The 6078-nt window shown below is 57.8% G+C and overlaps 1 non-coding gene and 1 pseudogene across 1 annotated transcript; both read left to right on the top strand.

The window, feature by feature from the left end:
- Nucleotides 1-5376: 5376 nt before the first annotated feature.
- Nucleotides 5377-5534, top strand: LOC126567034 (5.8S ribosomal RNA). The gene has a single exon (XR_007607732.1). It is a non-coding gene; the product is annotated as a 5.8S ribosomal RNA (ribosomal RNA).
- Nucleotides 5535-5912: 378 nt separating this feature from the next.
- The window catches only part of LOC126567035 (large subunit ribosomal RNA), a 3512-nt pseudogene continuing 3346 nt past the window's right edge, over nt 5913-6078 (top strand).

The raw sequence follows: 6078 nt of genomic DNA, 5'->3' as shown, positions 1-6078 counted from the left end.
TTCTGCACTGGCGTGGACAGGAGCCAGTGCTGCATCAGATGCGGCGAGAGCGGTCATCGAGCAGCTCAGTGCAAAAAGGAAGTACGCTGTATGAGGTGTGGCGGCCCTCATCGCATTGCCGCGCTCAGCTGCAGAGGAGGAGGACGGACGGGCGTGTGATGGCCTCAAGCCTCCAGGTCCTCCAACTCAACATGAACCGGAGCAGAAGTGCCCAGGACCTGGCACTTCATACAATGCGAACGGAGCGGGCGGATGTACTGGTTGCGTGCGAGCTCTACTCGGTACCGGACGGAAACGCGAACTGGGTGGTCGACTGCGACAAACACGTCGCCATCATCGTCAGCGGCCACTCCCATCCAGTTCAGCGTATAAGGAGTACGGGCTTTTCCGGTATCGCGGCGGCTGACGTGGCGGGCATCACCATCATTGCCTGCTATGCGCCGCCGAGCCTCGGGATGCCCCAATTCGACGACCTTTTGGAGCGCATCGAGTTGCTGGCTACAGGGCTTTCCCGCGTGCTCTTGGTCGGCGATTTTAACGCGTGGAACAGCGCCTGGGGTAGTACACGCTCCAACAACAAAGGAGAGGAGCTACTGGCACTGGCGGAGGGGCTCGGGCTCGATGTCCTGAACCTGGGGGGGGAAGCCACCTTCCTCGGGAACGGCGTCGCTCGCCCGAGCATTGTCGACGTCGCCTTCGCCAGCACGGCCATCAGTCGCTCCGACCTCATTGGGGATCCGAGGCAGGAGTGGAGGCTGTTGCGGGCTTACTCGTACAGCGACCATCGCTACATCCGCTTCGCAGTTGGAGACCGGCCGACAGCCATCAGTCGGCGAGCAACGAGGGAGGCAGCACCGGCAGTACGAGCGGCTGGCCGAAGATGGCAAACGCGCCAGTTTGACGGCGAGCTGTATCGCCTGGCGTTGCAGGCAGCTCGTTTCTCGGAGAGGGCCACAGATCCGGAAAGCCTCACGCGCATCCTGAGCCGGGCGTGCAGTGAGACTATGGCGGAAGTCTCTCCTGTAGTCGGCCACACCGGAAAACCGGCGTATTGGTGGACGCCGGAAATTGGCCGACTGCGCGAGGAGTGCCGCCTGGCCTGGGAGAGGTCATCTAGCGCATTGGCTGGCAGCGTGGCCCACTCCGAGGCCGTCGAGCACCATCAGGACGCCCGCCGTAGGCTGACGTCAGCCATCTTGGCCAGCAAGAAGGAGCGGTACGCTGAATCCATTCAGCAGCTGGAGGACGACGAGACAGGTCGGTGGCTGGGGGAAGCGCTCAAACGGCTATGTGGCAGCCGTGTGGCAAGAGAGAACGATCCGTCCACGCTAGGACGAATCGTGGACGCTCTCTGCCCGGACCATCCCCCAGTCGACTGGCCCATCATCGAGCCGGACGGCGTCGGTATCAGGTCGGTTACTGAGCAGGAGTTGCTCGACATCGCGGCCGGCCTGAACCCTAGGAAGGCGCCCGGATTGGACGGACTGCCCAATGCTGCCCTCACGGCAGCCATCCGGGCGTACCCGTCGACGTTTGTCCGGTTATACCAGGAGCTGTTGGATGCGGGCCGCTTCCCGGACCAGTGGAAGAAGGCGAAACTCGTCCTCATCCCCAAACCGGGGAAACCGCCAGGCGAGCCGTCATCCGTGCGACCAGTGATGCTACTGGATACACCTGGCAAGGTGTTCGAGCGAGTACTGCTGAACCGCTTGAACGACCACATCGAGAGACCAACGGAGCCGATGCTTTCCGAGCGTCAATTCGGCTTCCGATGTGGTCGCTCCACCCTTCAGGCGGTTGAACTGGTGGTCGAGGCTGCCAGATCTGCCATGAGCTTTGGACGCACTAACCGGCGCGACAAGCGTTGTCTACTCGTCGTTGCGCTGGATGTGCGCAATGCGTTCAACTCGGCGGACTGGCAGGCCATCGCGGAGGCGCTGCACGCAAAGGGAGTACCAGCAGGACTGCGCCGCATCCTGCAGGAGTACTTCCGGGACCGTGAGCTCACGTACGACACGAGCTCCGGCCCGGTAACACGTCGAGTAACGGCAGGAGTTCCACAGGGATCCATCCTCGGTCCCACTCTGTGGAACATCCCGTACGACGGCGTGTTGAGTGTGCAGCTGCCCGAAGGAGCAACGATCATCGGCTTTGCCGACGATTTAGCAGTACTGGCGAGAGGGTGCACACCGGAGGAGGCGGCTGGAGTAGCGGAGGAGGCGGTTACAGCTGTTTCGGGTTGGATGGAGCGACATCGGCTGCAGTTGGCCCCTGAGAAGACGGAGATTGTTCTCATCTCCAGTCTCAGAAGGGGTCACCCAGAGGTGCCCGTATCCATCAACGGAGTGGAGGTGCGATCCAAGCCTGCAATTCGCTACCTCGGGGTTCAGCTTCACGACCACCTATCGTGGAAGCCACACGTCGAGAAGGCCACGACGAAGGCACTCCGTGTGGTGAAGCTGGCCACCGGCATGATGCCAAACCATGCCGGACTGGGGATGGCGAAACGCAGGCTGCTGGCGGGGATTGCGGACTCCATCGTCAGATACGCGGCACCCATCTGGGCGGAGGCGGTGAAGCTCCAGTGGTGTCGACGGAAACTGGAGCAGCTGCAACGGCCTTTGGCGAAGGGAGTGGCGAGAACCTTCAGAACCGTCAAATACACGACGATGGTGGTATTGGCGGGGCTGATTCCGCTTCACCTCCAAGTGTTGGAGATGGCCCGTCGACACAAGCGGAACCAGGACGCTTTGAGAAGGGGAGTGTTGATCGACAAGGAGGTGATCAAAAGGCTCGAGCGTTCGGCGACCATGGCGATGTGGCAGACGTCATGGGACGAGGAGGCAGCACTTCCATCCGCGAGCCGTTTCATACGCTGGGCACATCGCATCCTGCCGAACATAACTGCCTGGGTAGGTCGGAAACATGGCGAGGTTGATTTCCACCTGAGTCAGGTGCTCTCGGGACACGGCTTCTTCCGAGAGTACTTGCACGTCATGGGTTTCGTCTCTGCCCCGACCTGCCCATTCTGCGCCGACAACGTGGTCGAGTCGGCTGAGCACGTTATGTTCGTGTGCCCACGGTTCGCGGATGTGAGAACCCAACAGCTGGTCGACGAGGAGGGCGAGGCAGTTACTCCCGAACGGCTGGTGCCGTGGATGTTGACCAGTCCGGAGGCTTGGCAGTCAGCAGCAGAAGCGGCACGGCGAGTATGCCGCTTCTTGCAGCTACGCTGGCTGGAGCACCAGGCTACGGAGAACGTGGCGGTCAGGGCTGACATCCACACAGCCGCGCAACGGGAGGAAGCAGCACGACGACAGGCCCGTCGCGAGCGGCATAACGAGGGACAGCGGAGACGGCGTCGAGAGAGGAACGAGCGACTGGCTACAATCAACCCGGACGAAGGGGCTGCCATATCGCGTCCTATGGTAGCCCAACCGAGGAGAGACGTACGCAACGCTGGTCCGCCCTCAGCCGAAGTCCTCCTTCGTAGACGGCTGAGGCGAAACCAGCAGCAGCGGGCGTATCGGGAACGCATGCGAGCGGGTACACTCCCATCCGTTCGTCCGGGGAGACTGCGCCGAGACAGGGAGCCACCGACTGCGGAGGAGGTAGAAAGGAGACGGGCAAATCGGCGTGAACGGGAGCGAGCGAGGCGACACGCAGAAGCCGATCGCCGCCGCAACCTATCAACCGATCGATTGAGTGGAGTCACCAATCAACCGCCTTCAATCAACCGGAGCAGGCTGATACCGAGGACGTTTCGGCACCAACGGCCTCAGGGGACGACAACGGCCAATCACTCGTCAGGGAGCACGGCGAGTAGATTGGCCCAACAACAAGCGCTTCGTCAACGGCGGCGGACAGACGATGCCGATCGCAGACGTGGCGTGATGTCAGAGGACGCAGAGGCTGCCACTACAGAGGCGGAGACATCCGCGCGTTAATTTTCGTGGCCAACGGGCCTTTATTCATGTAAAATAAAAATGAACTTAAATTAAGGAGAAAATTAAATAATAGGAGAAGCGCCTGGCCCATGCGCGTGTTTGGGTCAAGACGCATTACGGCCGACGGTTACGCCCGTTTGGGAAGGCCGCCGGCTAGGGTGTTAGTGCGTGTTTTGTAACCTTTTGTATTTATGTTATAATTCGTTAATAAACACGTACATGTTTGATAAAAAAAAAAAAAAAAAACGAAGTGGAGCTTGCGGCTTAATTTGACTCAACACGGGAAAATTTACCAGGTCCGAACTTATCGAGGTAAGACAGATTAAGAGCTCTTTCTCAAACTTAAGGGTAGTGGTGCATGGCCGTTCTTAGTTCGTGGAATGATTTGTCTGGTTAATTCCGATAACGAACGCGACTCAAACAAGCTAACTAGAACGCTGTCAGCAGTGTGCCTCCGGGCACACCTGACGTTACGGGGCGGCGGCGCCTTCACGGGCGGTCGTCGCACTAGTTTGCCCTGCTTAGCGGGACAACTTGTGTTTAGCAAGGTGAGATTGAGCGATAACAGGTCCGTGATGCCCTTAGATGTTCTGGGCTGCACGCGTGCTACAATGTGGGCAGCAGCGTGTTCTCGCCAATTGGCGCCCCCATTCCGAGAGGAACGGGAAATCACCCAAATGCTCATTTAGTTGGGATTGGGGACTGCAACGGTCCCCATGAACCTGGAATTTCTAGTAAGTGCTAGTCATTAGCTAGCGCTGATTACGTCCCTGCCCTTTGTACACACCGCCCGTCGCTACTACCGATGGATTATTTAGTGAGGTCTCTGGAGGCATACCTTCCGCGGTTCCTTCGTGAGCTGCAGTTGGCACGGCCGAAGTTGACCGAACTTGATGATTTAGAGGAAGTAAAAGTCGTAACAAGGTTTCCGTAGGTGAACCTGCGGAAGGATCATTACCGATCACCCGCTTAAAGTAGCAAATGCATCGTCGGCTCAAAACTGACGCGCACATCTATAGTTCACGTAGCGTTACCCGCACCAAGGTAAGGTAACATGCCAGTGGGTGATATTTCATCATGTGATGATCATGGCCCATGTTTGCAGCTACACTGTGTGGACTGTTCGGTGCAACAAATGGAATTTTGACGGAAGGGCACCACTCACGAGTGGAGCTTGTAGATGCGCTGTCTCAATGGCCAGCATATCAAAACACGCTAATAAGACATTGGTTCAAGCAAGATGGAGCAAGAAATAACACATGAAACACGCCAAGGACTCAAAGTGTTTCCATGTCAACTAACAACAAGGGACGGTATCCATCGATGGTCTTACAAAGTCGTGCTAGGTATGTCTGTCCGCGGTGGTCAGCGCATCATGTTATTCAGGGGCAGACAATATAAAGAGGAAGGCAAACACAAAGAGAAACAAAACCCTAGGCAGGGGATCACTCGGCTCATGGATCGATGAAGACCGCAGCTAAATGCGCGTCAGAATGTGAACTGCAGGACACATGAACACCGACACGTTGAACGCATATTGCGCATCGGACGTTTAAACCCGACCGATGCACACATCCTTGAGTGCCTACCAAGTTATCTATATTCTCCTACCAAACTGACTGTCCCATCCACAAGCGATGGGCTGTCGCAGCATGGCGTGCTCGGACCCGCAACCTGACGGGACCGTGGGCGCTGAAAGTGAGAGTGCTAATAGAAGACATTGGTGAGGTACAATTGGTGAGCGATGAACGGGCGCGCGACAAGACGCAACGGTTCGACCTCCAGTATCAACCAGGGATGAAACCCCCGCAGCCTAACAGATAACACCAGGCGCTAGCAAAGGGGTCCCAGGTTGGCTCGGTCGTGTAACACTTGCGTCCCAACGCGTCCATCATTAGTGAGCACTTAGGCACGGGCTATACACCGGCCGCCATAACAACAGTAGGCCTCAAGTGATGTGTGACAACCCCCAGAATTTAAGCATATTAATAAGGGGAGGAAGAGAAACCAACCGGGATTCCCTGAGTAGCTGCGAGCGAAACGGGAAAAGCTCAGCACGTAGGGACGGCACGGGTGCGTGTCTGTCCGATTCCGTGTACTGGACCGGTCCGTTATCTGCCGCGCACGGTGC

This window comes from Anopheles maculipalpis, assembly GCF_943734695.1.
Source record: "Anopheles maculipalpis chromosome X unlocalized genomic scaffold, idAnoMacuDA_375_x X_unloc_84, whole genome shotgun sequence".
Taxonomy (NCBI): domain Eukaryota; kingdom Metazoa; phylum Arthropoda; class Insecta; order Diptera; family Culicidae; genus Anopheles; species Anopheles maculipalpis.
This window is presented reverse-complemented; position numbering and strand designations above follow the sequence as displayed.